The 12,684-nt window shown below is 34.6% G+C and overlaps 1 pseudogene across 1 annotated transcript in view; it reads left to right on the forward strand.

The window, feature by feature from the left end:
* Positions 1–6,005: 6,005 nt before the first annotated feature.
* The window catches only part of LOC148904704 (uncharacterized), a 21,630-nt pseudogene continuing 14,951 nt past the window's right edge, over positions 6,006–12,684 (forward strand). Inside the window, exons 1-7 of the transcript XR_016118758.1 lie at positions 6,006–6,188; positions 8,280–8,412; positions 9,225–9,301; positions 10,491–10,597; positions 11,437–11,544; positions 11,661–11,711; positions 12,279–12,353. The product of XR_016118758.1 is annotated as an uncharacterized LOC148904704 (transcript). The remainder of the gene's footprint in view (positions 6,189–8,279; positions 8,413–9,224; positions 9,302–10,490; positions 10,598–11,436; positions 11,545–11,660; positions 11,712–12,278; positions 12,354–12,684) is intronic.

Here is a 12,684-nt window from a genome sequence, read left to right on the forward strand (position 1 = left end):
GTGCAAACAATAAATCCGTGAAACACTATTTCACTAAATAGTACAAAATAGTGCCAATTAAACAAAGGAATTTGCATGAAATTGTGCTATTTAGTGTTACTAAAGTTTCATGGTTATATTGTGTGCACTCTAGTGAATATTATTATTTTTTATTTGTATTATGACTATTGACATATTTATGACTATGATTATTCCGACAGATACAACCCGGAAGTTGAAAAGTTATAATTTCGTTGATGCATTGAAAGTCAAAAAGTTATTCAGATTTTTTTATATATGCTTGTAAAACAGCGTTGTTAATTACGGAATTATATAAAATAGCCATTGCATGTTTTTTAAATTAAACTGAAATACTGTTAATTCAAACCAATTTGAAAATATCGGTGTGAATATAATAAACAGAAAACACCATGAATTGAGTACTTTATACAGTTCGCTCGTTGTTTCGTATCATAAAACTCACTCGCTGGACTTTGAGCACTTCAGTTCCATAAAGTGTAATCTTTGTTACTGCATTACAAAAGTTCTAAGATTGAGTATGTAAGTAGAATGTTAAACAGGAATATCTATGTTGACATATTATTGATACGGAGACAAATTTTGAAAAAAGGAAAAGCAATATTGATTCTAGCAATGCAGTTTTTTCGTCACTTTAAGCCAACAGGAAGACCTACTATTTTCATATTCAAATAAAAATATTGTTTGTCTAGAGCAATGACCAAAAGGTTTTATACCTAGTAATTCATTTTGGCAAGCAAATATAGAAACCGCACCTGCCGCACCGATTCTGAAGTTTGCAAAATACTGGTATGTTGCAACAGAAAGCGTTCCCGGGCGTACATAAAAATATTTCCTGAAGTCAATAGCCTACTTCCGAGATGCTCTGCTTGTCATACACAAAGGTTTCAATGTGTGGCGCTTCCTATAGTGATTCTCAGGGATGTAATATAATAAGCCTTTTCATAGTTTAAGAATCGATTCCACGGCTCATGCGATTTTATCCCGAATTTCTCACCTTCTTTTGTCTAAACCTTGTTTTTTTCTTAATTAAACAAAAGAAGGTGAGAAATTCGGGATAAAATCGCATGCGCAGTGGAATCGATTCTTAAACTATGAAAAGGCTTATTCAGCACACGTTATTTACCTTGTACTGAAGCCTATTCTTTTCTCATACGTGACAAGCGATGCTATGGTTTGGCCGGGGAAGTTTCGTTAGGAGATCACAGATATATTTTTTTAAGTAAAAGAAAAAGGAGAATTCCAGTTGTGTCAAGATGAACACCAGAAATTATGAAACGAACATGGAAAATTATGATAATATGTACTTTTTGACTGAGTGGGAGGGCCGTACGGGAAAATATTTGGCTCGAGGTGATGCCGTACAAATGAGCGAGAACCAAATATATTTTCTCGTACGGCCCGACCTTACTCAGTCAATAAGCATTTTAACATATGACCCTCACGAAAAGAAAAAAAATAAAATAAATATGGTCGCAATTTCGAGCAGGGCCGTACGGATTTGTACGGCCCTGCTTACGCCATATTCCCGAAGGTTTTTTTAAGAGCGCGCGCACGGGCAGATACGGGTCATATGATAAAATCTACTATCCTTGCATGTATTTCATTATGGACTAGATTTGCATGTACGTGCAATGAATGGGTTAACATTAACTCAATTTGTTTGGAAGCAGTTATTATAACATAGAAGAAAGACATTGAATGTCAAAAGGCTTGTCAAATATATATCTACATGATATTTGCACAAATAACCTGTATATATAATAAGAAATATTAATGACGGTAATGCCACATCCATCCTAAAAAAATACATGAAGCCCATTGTGAGTAAAGCATGACTTGATGCTTCACACACAAAACCGTGAAACATTTATTACACCCTTTACTCTAAAAAAAAAAAGGATAGGGGCACAGTACAGGGTTTGTGTTCATTCAGTAACGTTCATTTAGGTGCAAGATGGAAGACTATTAAAACGATAATCCATGGAAAACATACTTCAAAAATAAGAACACGTTAAGTACGTTGACCCCTATTTGTAAGGATATGATGATAAAAAATTTTTTTTTTGGTATAATCATTATGACTTTTATTAAAAATATATATATTTATACTGTCAGTCTGGGCTTATTTTACGCGGAATTACCTTCCGTGGCAAGCATCCACCTGCTCGCTTAACCAGTGCAAGTTTTTCCCTTTAGTGTCACTCTTTTAACCAAACGTTTGCAAGATGGATGAAAATAAGAAGCAGTGGCCTGTTGAAAAAGAGCAGCTCGTAATTTTATGCCTAGTTTGAATCTCCCCCATCCCCAGCAAACTTGTTCTATTTTTTTTCAAACGAGAAACTAAGCTTTGTAAAAGAATACATCCCCAACACAATTGGTGAGGCTTGGCAGACATTGACATAATACATATAGTTTGTGCAAGGTAGCTGTTCTGTATGCACAAAGAAAAATTAATCTAAGGGAACAAAGCCACAGTATAAACCCGATAAATTTGTTATCGCTATTTACCACCGCAAGTACAGCAAAGGCGGAGCTCAAGGATTTTTACTGACAGCAATGAAATGAAGCTTCTGGCAGCCACTATACAATTCATGTAAGACCCTGGAGCACACCTCTGACCAGTTTGAATTAGTTAGGGTCGGTTTGAGGGGTTTGAGAGAGGTGTATAAAGAGTCGGTTTGAGAGATTTATATAGTATTTTTTCAGTATGAAAACATGGAAGACTATAAGACGTCCATAAGAAAAACAGAATATCATATTAAAAAGAAAAAGAAAAAAAATTCTGAACCCCTCTACCAAAAATGTTGCTCATACAATATCACCTTCTACTCGGAGTTTTTAATCTGAGAAATTTAAATTAAGTTTCATATGCGTCAAAAAGGTAGACTTCATCTATTCAGAAGTCTTTGTTAAATAGCATTTTAGATTTTACTATGAATGAGCTAATGTTTGCATATACTGAAAAAGTCATCATCTGAAGAATTGCCAATATACTACGTAACAAACAAATGACTATCAAAAAAAAAAAAAAAAAAGGAAAATTATATAGGACATTTTTACTACTGGGTTCACGAGGATACACAGAGACATGCTTTTATACACACTGGCTATTTTTAGTTTTAATGCTGAAACAAATTAATTTTCAATACTTTAAAAATTTGGCGACGAAGAGTGAAATGGGAAAAAAAACAATTAATCATACGAAGGGCTGGTAAATATAAGTAGAGGTGTTACAGGTGTTACTTATGTTATGCCCATGTTATTAAGTCAACTTGATGGATATGATATACCCAGTTGTTACTGAATAAATAAAAAAATAAATACGTTATTTAATGAAAAGTTCTGTGTAATGCGCGTTTCCATATAATAATGTTCCGCGGTTCACACCAAACCTTTAATCAAACACGCTCAGCAACTGACTAAAAAAAGTTTAAACCTTGTATAAACTAAAGTACCTCAAAAAGGTAGTTTTAATCCTGTTTAAAAATGGCAGCCAAACAAGGAAAGTCGTGCATGAGATAGAGAAAGTAATGACTAAACAAGGTTAGTTGGTGTGAACCGGGTTATTAAGCTCTACTTTGAAGGATGACTTCAATTCGATTACGCCCACATGCATATTTATGTTATATGTTATTAAATGTCATTTTCCTTCTAGGTGCTGATTTAAAGAAACGGTGGGCGCAGTACACGTTCCACAGGCCGTGTAGAGTTTATGAGAAAATCAAAGCTTATAGTTCGATAGTATATCTAGCGAAGCTCGACCAGGCATGATTGACATCTCAGTAGAGAACAAAACATCAATATGTGCAGAATTTGAACCTTATTTTCTTGAAAACCCACCAAACTATGGCATATTTTTATTAGTTATTTTTGTCTTCAATATCGTCGTGGCTATCTTCGCGACGGTGAGTAACGCAGTGGTAATCTACACTATCCTGAAGACGCCGTCTCTACGAACACCTTCAAACACACTTATCCTCGGTCTTGCCTTGTCTGATCTTTGCGCAAGTGTTTTCTCGCAGCCCTGCTTATGTGTATCGATAGTTGCTGAGTATATGGTGGATAAACCAGTTTTTTGTGTCGTTGGGATAATGTTCCAGTCCAGTGCTTGGATGCTAACTTCTATTTCTTTCTTCACTTTGACGGTGGTCGCTGCGGACCGCTTCATGGCTGTACACTTCAACCTGAGATACCCAGAACTTATAACAGTTCAAAGATATGCTCTGCTTCTAATCTTCTTGTGGATCTTTGGCATTCTTTTAAGCATTTCCAAAATGTTGTTTTTCATCAAAGCCATAATATACTTGGGGGTTGCGATTTTTTCAGTTGCAGTTTTTTTAAACTTATTTTTTATTTGGAAAATCTCTCAAGTCATCCGCAAGCATTCCCAACAGATACATGCCCAACAGCAATCACTACAACAGTCTATAAACATGCCCAGATACAAGAAATCCGTCAACACTTTGTTCTATGTGATCGGATCATAAATTTTATTTTCCTATGTGCCAATGGGGCTTGCTTTTTTCTCCTTTTTGGTAGTGGGACATATGTCTCTTGATGTGCGTATTATGTTTAAAGTGGCCAATACGCTTGTACTGTGCAATGGGCTACTCAATCCAATCATCTATTGTTGGCGAATCGAAGACATACGTAAGGCAGCACTTCAACTTGTACGTGGGAGAGAAAATGATGTCAGTCAACTTACTTAAAGTACTATAATTACTGGCAATATACAGTTAATAAAACCACTGGCCGCCAGTACAGACAAAAATGTCATGATGGATGATTAGAAAATGATAAAAGTATTTATTTTGAAATATTTCGTATTATAATCTGATGGATTATTACAATACAATTGTTATAATAATTTCAAAACATCATGAATAATTAATGTGCATTTAGACCTATCAGGTCCTTCAGTCCCATCACGTGCATGGATCTTTACTGGACTGATAATAGTTCAACATGAATATCTTTATATAAAGATTTTGAAAATGTATAAAGGACCAAAAGAGCATGCACAAGAGCATGGCACGAATGAGGACTCTGAATGCTCATCAATTATTCATGACGTTTTGATGCCGTTCAATAAACTCACGGATTGTGTTTTATCGGGTCTAAACCTGATAAAACTTCCTGCTCACTTATTAAACTATCCATAACAAAAAAAAATATTCTAATTTGCATCAGTTTGTCAAAAAAAAAAAAAAAAACTGTTTTCTCTTTGCTGATGAAGTCCTCATTGTTTGATATTGCTTTGAATCCATCATGATCGTCCTGTAAGTTAAATAATGATCTGAATATAATGTCATTAGTAAATGCATGGTTAATATTAACTATGGTAAATGGTACTTGTGATAAGTGGTTAATGAAAATGAATATCACTAAATGTGAATCAATGACATTTTCAGTAAATAGCTATTTTTTTAGCTATCCTTTAAAATATATATTGTGTGGCTCTCGCCATTCCGAGGTGAAGGGAAAAATGTTTCAAGTTGTCATTGCAGTATTTCGTCCCCTATAAGACAGCCCAACAATAGACACTACTGCAATGTCTATTTTATCATTTCCCCCCTCAACCTCAGAATGGGCTCCCTGTGTTATTGTATCCGCATCTTATGGGTGGACAAGAGAGCAACGCTAGCGAGAATGCTACTATTCCAATCACTCATCTTTTATTTCAATCTCGTACCCAGATCCTGCGTTTCTTCTGGCCTGCAGCGAAAAAAAGTCCATTTTTGGCGCATGCGCAATTTTCCGGCACGAAGTTTTATTACATTTAAAAATATAATGAATGAAAATCATTCTTTAAAACAGAGTTCTGTGTTTACTTCCGATCAAAATAAAAATTAGAAATCGGGAACCTTTTCTTTATTATTAGAAATCCTGGACTCAAAAAATGGAATATGCCAGAGGCCAATTAATCTCGTGCCCAGAGGCCTCGTTCTTCGCCGCAGGCCAGAAGAAACGCAGGCTCTGGGTACGAGATTACTTTTATTTGAACGCAGACAAGCGCAGACTAATACATGTGCATTGGAAGATGTTAAGAGTGGGTAGTCTGAAGTGTTCTAATAACTTTCATAGGATATTTCGGACGGCAAAATGCACGTACCATGCTGGTGGTGGATGTTATGGATATCGTCCGAAAAAGAAAATTGTGTTTGGAGGTAAGATCGAAGATGATTAAGCTTTATTATATTCCCCTAGCTTAAAATTATAAAACGAAGTGTGCTAGAAATGAAATAACACGTTTTTGTGTTCCACTTTTCTCATTTATTTGAACGACCTTTTTATCGAGATAGATTAAGTTGAATTTCATATTCAATCCTCGATTAATTAGAGGGTTTTTTTTGACAATCTTGGTCAAATATGTTGGTGATACTAGGTCTAGTACAGTGGTACATGTGTCTTTTTTAAGAGAGCGGACACCTTGACCTTGTCTGGCTTCGATCCACTCATAATCAATGGAGGGTGGCCGCTTAAGATTTTGCTTTTTTCGCCAACTATTGAGTAATAGTTAACCTTCAATACTGATTCAATTAAATTTTAAAAATTGGCAGAGTAGAATGAACCTCAATGTGCAAAGCTCAGATCAAATTCTTGTGCATGTTATGCGTTATAACTGTCATGTTGGTTGAGGATATCAGAACATTTCTCTCTTGTCGGATTCACGGGTAGCCCATTGGCACACTTTTAGTTTTGATTTACTAAGAATGTACAGTACATGTATTTGACTAACATTATAAATATGCACATTTACTTAAAAATATAACTCAAAAATCGTAAAAATAAATGTTCCTACTTGTATCTTACGTTTTTCTTTGGATCCATCTCTTTGGATCAGCTGTAAAGTTTCAGTTCATTTACATCAACATTGAGTGAGTATTGTAGGGAAGTACACTCAAAATTGAAGAATCGTTGTCGGGTTCAGAAACGTAGAACTTTCAGTATGAGACCGAAATGGCACATGGGAAGTACGTTAATTAGATGCATGTGTGACCAGCAACCCGTGGCATCATCCACTGTTTTTAATAGTAACGCGTTTGGCATTCTAAACTGACTGCATGGACAGTGCAAATGAATAAATTATAATATAATTATGTCATTTCCCATGTGCCATTTGTCTCAGCTTTCATGTTCTATGTTTCTGAACCTGACAACAATTCTTCAATTGAGTGTATCCCACCTACTAAAAAAATGTAGCACACATCCCTGAAGAACCCTCAGTCAATGCTTTGCTTGATCTAGTTCAGTCAAATTAATACTCATCACTAAAAAATTCCTTCACTGGACTTCAATACGCCTCTTAGCATAACCACACAATCCAGCTCCCTTGAACTCTAGGCAATGCTTTCAGCCTCAAAACCATTTTTTCTTTCAATTATCTAATTACATCTGAAATCAGATTTCAGCAGCATTAATTGACATGGTTGGGTTTCCTGTACAGTATATATTTTTTACAATTTTGAATTATTGGCAAACATAAATTATGGGAAACGTCAGAAAATTATCATAAAACGCATCAGACATTTAATGAAATAACACTCATACTGTATTTCATGAAGTTTCTGAACAAAGTTTATTTTGACATGTATCATTTTATTTTAAAAATATTTACATCTTCTATCACAGGGGGTATTGTGAGCCCACAATACATAGAGGTTATCAGTCGGCTAAACATCAGTGATACGGCTGTGTGTAAATGTATTTTTACAAGTTACAGAGTATTTTGTATTTTAAAATACAAGTAACAAGTAAAAATGCACAACCGTATCATAGATGCTGAGCCAATATTGATAAGTTGTTTATCATTGAATTCTGTGAAGAAACGCTCCATCTCTCTCTAAACTCTATTGTACCTTATCAGTAGCAGATGATCAGTGCTGATACAGTCTCATATCTCATGTATGATCTTTTCCCGTATCATGCACGTTCTTTGCAGAATTAAATGATAAAGGTTTATATTCATTATTTTGGTGGCTCTCTCCCAATCAAACTTATAATACAACATATCTTAGTATAATTTTAGATTGTGGTTGGTTGAGCATGACTGATTAATTATGGGTGATCATAAGATGATATTCACTGGTTAAAGTGGGCAACATATTATAACTAAATGGGAAGCAATGATATATTTTCCTGAATTTCCTGACTTTTTCTATTATGTTTAATTCTAAAATTATAGTAATATTCACTGATATCCACTTAGTCTTCAGTGATAAAATATTAATTACATATTGTATAATTATTTGTAACAGATGATGTAGATATAATACACAACAGAATCAAGTATTCCAATCTCTTCAGGCTAATCACAGCATACAGAAAACATGGTCACCAAAAGGCCAACATTAATCCTCTTGATACAGTAGCGAGAAGAAATAATGAAAGGTAATTTTAAATTCAATGATAGTAAATAAGTTGGTTACTTGACATAATGTTCTACAAGCATTTGGGCACAATATTAACCCCTGGGCATTTTTGAGGTTTTTTTTAATGGTTTTAATCTGGATCTAGAAATTCTTTAAGTCAGTATTGTAGCAAAACCATTTAGAGTCAGACTGTCAGTGTGTTTCATGCAAATGAGGAATGATATTCATTTTAGTGGATTGCAGTGATTTTCATTTGAAGAAATGTTCCATTGTATGAACACTATTTAGAGAATTGTATTGGGTATAAAGGTCACATGTGATGTGTATGGTCGCTCCAGTCGGGTAAATTAATTCATGTTTTTTTTCAATGTACTGTAATAACCTTTACAAACCTTTTCAAAAGTAGGTTTCAATCTTGAAATAATTATGTGGCAACATACAAATGCACTGTACATACATTATTGTATCAACGGCAGATTTTTTTTTTTTTTTTTTACATTACTAATAATCTACATAATCAAAATCATAATCATTTATTTATTTTTATTTATTTATTTATTTATTTTGTTTTTTCTAAGCTCACACAATTTTGTTTGATTTATGCGTGCGCACATATGCCATGGTTTGATTGCATTTTCTTTGTCAATTGTAACGTTTTTCATTTCCCTGAGGATGGCCAAGTAAGCCGAAAGCTCGGATTATAGTTATTAAAATTTATGGTTGATAAAACAAACTATTATGAATTTAACAACAACCAACAAGGAACTATTTGATCTACAGACCTGTTATCATAATTCAGTCTTTTTTATTTTCATATTTATTTTATTAAAGGAGTGAACTGACAGAGCTTAACCTAGATCATTATGGACTTCACAATGTTAACCTCAACTCAAAAGTGAAGTTAACTGGTAAGATTCAACTGTACTAAGCATGTGTGGATAGTATTATTGCAGTAGTATTAATTAACCTGCTAATTATACAGCTTCTCATTCATCCCATATAGGTAACTGTCCAATTATTTTCTTAATTGGACAGGTCTTGTTGACATGGAATTAATCAGGCAGCTATATAATTAATAGGTAATGGGATTTCATGCTTTCCAATCAAGAAATAATTAGACTCAAAAAATTCCTCTGACTGCCAAATTGGACTCGTAGTAATTGAGTAGCCATTGTAACCATAGTAGCCATAACAATAGTAGTCAAAGTAGTTGTAGTAGTCATAGTAGCCATTAGTAGCAGTGGTATAGTACAGTAGGTGTATTACTATGACTACTACAACATATATAAATTATAACATAACCCTCATGGGCTATATTCACTCATGCATAGGCCATTTGGGCTGCAGGTCTAATTGTTGATTATGAGTTTCAATATATTGTTTTATGGACAATTTCATGATTGTGTTTATTTTATAATTATTTGGAAAATGTCTAGTTATAAATTACCACTGTTTTCATAATTGTTACTCAATGATCATGACAACAGTCACATTAAATCAGGCAATACTATCAATCAAAGTATGTAAACATACTCCTGGGGGGGGACTCCGGGAAAAAAAGTATTGGGAATGCTCGTCGTATCTTTTAGGGGTAAAAATTCGCGATTTAGTATCTTTTAGGGTGTTAAATGCGAATTTTTGAAAGTAAGCATTTTCCGGTATCTCTTAGGGTGTCCGAAAAGGAGGGAAGCGCACACTGTTATGGCTTATCCTAGGCGCTTTTTATATTGATTTAATATTATTTGTTGTGGTATCTCTTAGGGGTTAAAAATCATTCAGCCACGCCCATTTTTAAACACTTCCGGTATCTTTTAGAACTTCCGTTCTTTTTGAAAATTTCCGACGAGCATCCCCGATACTTTTTTCCCGGAGGCCCCCCCCCCCCCCGGGAGCATGTAATATAATTTATTTTACTGATATAAATCTATTGATTGATTTCTCTGTTGCGATGTCTGGCATAATGTAGATCTCCACTATCCCATTTCCTCCTTTAATTTCCACTTCACATACTCTTGTCTTTCCCTGAGTGCATGTATGTGGAAGGAGCTCTACCTCATAATCAAAGTGGGTATCAAGAATATGTTTGTTTGATCTCAGGTCTTATGCATGTTGATAAGCTAGAGGAGGCAACTTATGGAGATATATTAAAGCACTTGGAAAAAGCCTATTGTGGTGCATTATCAGTGGAATTAAGTCATTTACAGGTATGAATGTAGTTATCCTTGCCTAAGGCCAAAAGTTTATAATATTATGTAATGAATATTAATTTTGTACATGTCTTTACTGATCATGCAGAAACTATATACAGTATGTCTGTGGGGGTGTCACCCCATGCTTGCTCTGTGAATTGCAATTTTGCTTTTTGTCCTTTTTTCACAATCTGATAGATTTGTTGATCATCACAGTGAATGAGCGATCTAAGCGAACGCTGTAAAGAAAGACTTGAAAAAATGATTTCAAGCTTCAACTGGAATCGAACCCATGACCTTCGTGATACCGGTGCGATGCTCTACCAACTGAGCTATGAAGCCAATCCTGTTGGCGAGCGGTCATTTTTGTTGGGTTCATCAAGCCACTGTACTATATGTAATAAGTGTGAATATTGAATGGGTAGAACTGTGGTGAAATAATGATAGATGTGTTGATCGTCATCATTATTACAATCTGCTTGTTTGTCGTAACTTTTTCCTTTTTCCCAAAAGCACCTGTTCAAAATTCCTTCACTTCCTCTGGCTTACAGAATTCCTCAATTTGCTTATTTTCTTTAGCTCCCTGTATACATTTGCATCCTCCTTCAACATTTTATTCTCAAAAAATATTGCTCGTTTGTTTATTCAAATCCCCTCATTTTGTGGGCTTATATCTACATATTTCCTGTTGTCTGTATTTGATTGTACTGTATCTGCCTGCCCTGCCTGCCCTGCCTGCCCTGCCTGCCCTGCCTGCCCTGCCTGCCCTGCCTGCCAGCCTGCCTTCCTAGATATCTGTTTGGGAAATTTTATGCTAAAATTGATTTACATTTTATTGACTCATTTGTTTTCAGAATGAAAAAGAGAAGCTATGGTTTGCAGACCTCGTTGAACAGAGCATACACTGGGGTCTAGACAGTGTGAGACAAAAACATTTAGCAAAACTTTTATTAAGATCCCAGGTATGTACAAGGTAACAATACAGACATATAGACATTCCTGAGGTAACCTAGATATTGACTTGCATGAGCGAAAATGCTACAGCCTTTAAAAGCATTTTCATCTTTTTGATCAACAGGTATTTGATAATTTCTCGCTAAGAAGTTTCCAACGGTTAAAAGATATGGTGGTGAGGGAGAGGAAAAAGGCATGATGGTATTTTTGATGAGCTCCTTCTACAAGCTTCAAAGGGTAAAAGTAAGTTTGATTTACATTAATAAATTCAGAATAAAATATTGTAGTAAATAAAATTTGAAGGGTATTTTGCTCCATTTTAAAGTTTTTATTAGGTATGGCTAATAAAAGCTATCAAAAAGTGAGGGATGTTCTAATGTGAATCTTTTCACTCAAATTAATATATATGTCTAAGAAATTTCTGAAATTGACTGCTGATTTATGCAATCTGCCGGCTGAAGTGTATTTACATATGTTGAACCACATGTTGAAATTAAATTTACAGGTAACAATTAAACAATGAGGATCAGATAGGCAGAAAGATTGTCCCCCAAATAAGCTAAATAAGTAATATTAGGTCTTAAACTAAAACAAAATGATTATTCTGACCTTTACGACATATGCAATGGGGCATGGCCAACAACCAAGGCAACTAGTAAATGATATTACGGGGTCTTTTCTGTTTTGAGATTACGTTGTAGGCTATTATTTATAATAACAGATCCCATATATTTACATTCAGTGGCTGGAACAAGGTGTTATAGGAATCCGCACAGAGGAAGATTTAAATTTATTAACTGGTAATGAAATATCAATTGTATGTGTTTCAAAAGGTACTAGAAAAATAAATTTAACGAATGAAATGAATTAAACTAACGCTAAGTAAAACCTGCACAACAAGTATTGCAAACAACATCCTGACTTTTGAGTTTAGAATGTTGACAGGGTCACATATTTTTAATATATTTTATTTATTAACGTTATTGTAACTATTGTTTCAGTGATGGGAATTCAGAGCTCCTTCTAGCCAGTAAAGCCTATGGGGATGTCCTTTCTCATTTGTGAAGACATTCGTACTATATAATCAGTAATTCGTCGATTGACGTTTGTGCGATTTCCATTTGCATGATTGTTAATGGCAAAATGGT

The sequence above is a fragment of the Actinia tenebrosa genome, unplaced genomic scaffold (assembly GCF_029948245.1).
Source record: "Actinia tenebrosa isolate PJP-AT-01 unplaced genomic scaffold, QUT_ActTen_1.0 PGA_scaffold9__36_contigs__length_13948895, whole genome shotgun sequence".
Lineage (NCBI taxonomy): Eukaryota > Metazoa > Cnidaria > Anthozoa > Actiniaria > Actiniidae > Actinia > Actinia tenebrosa.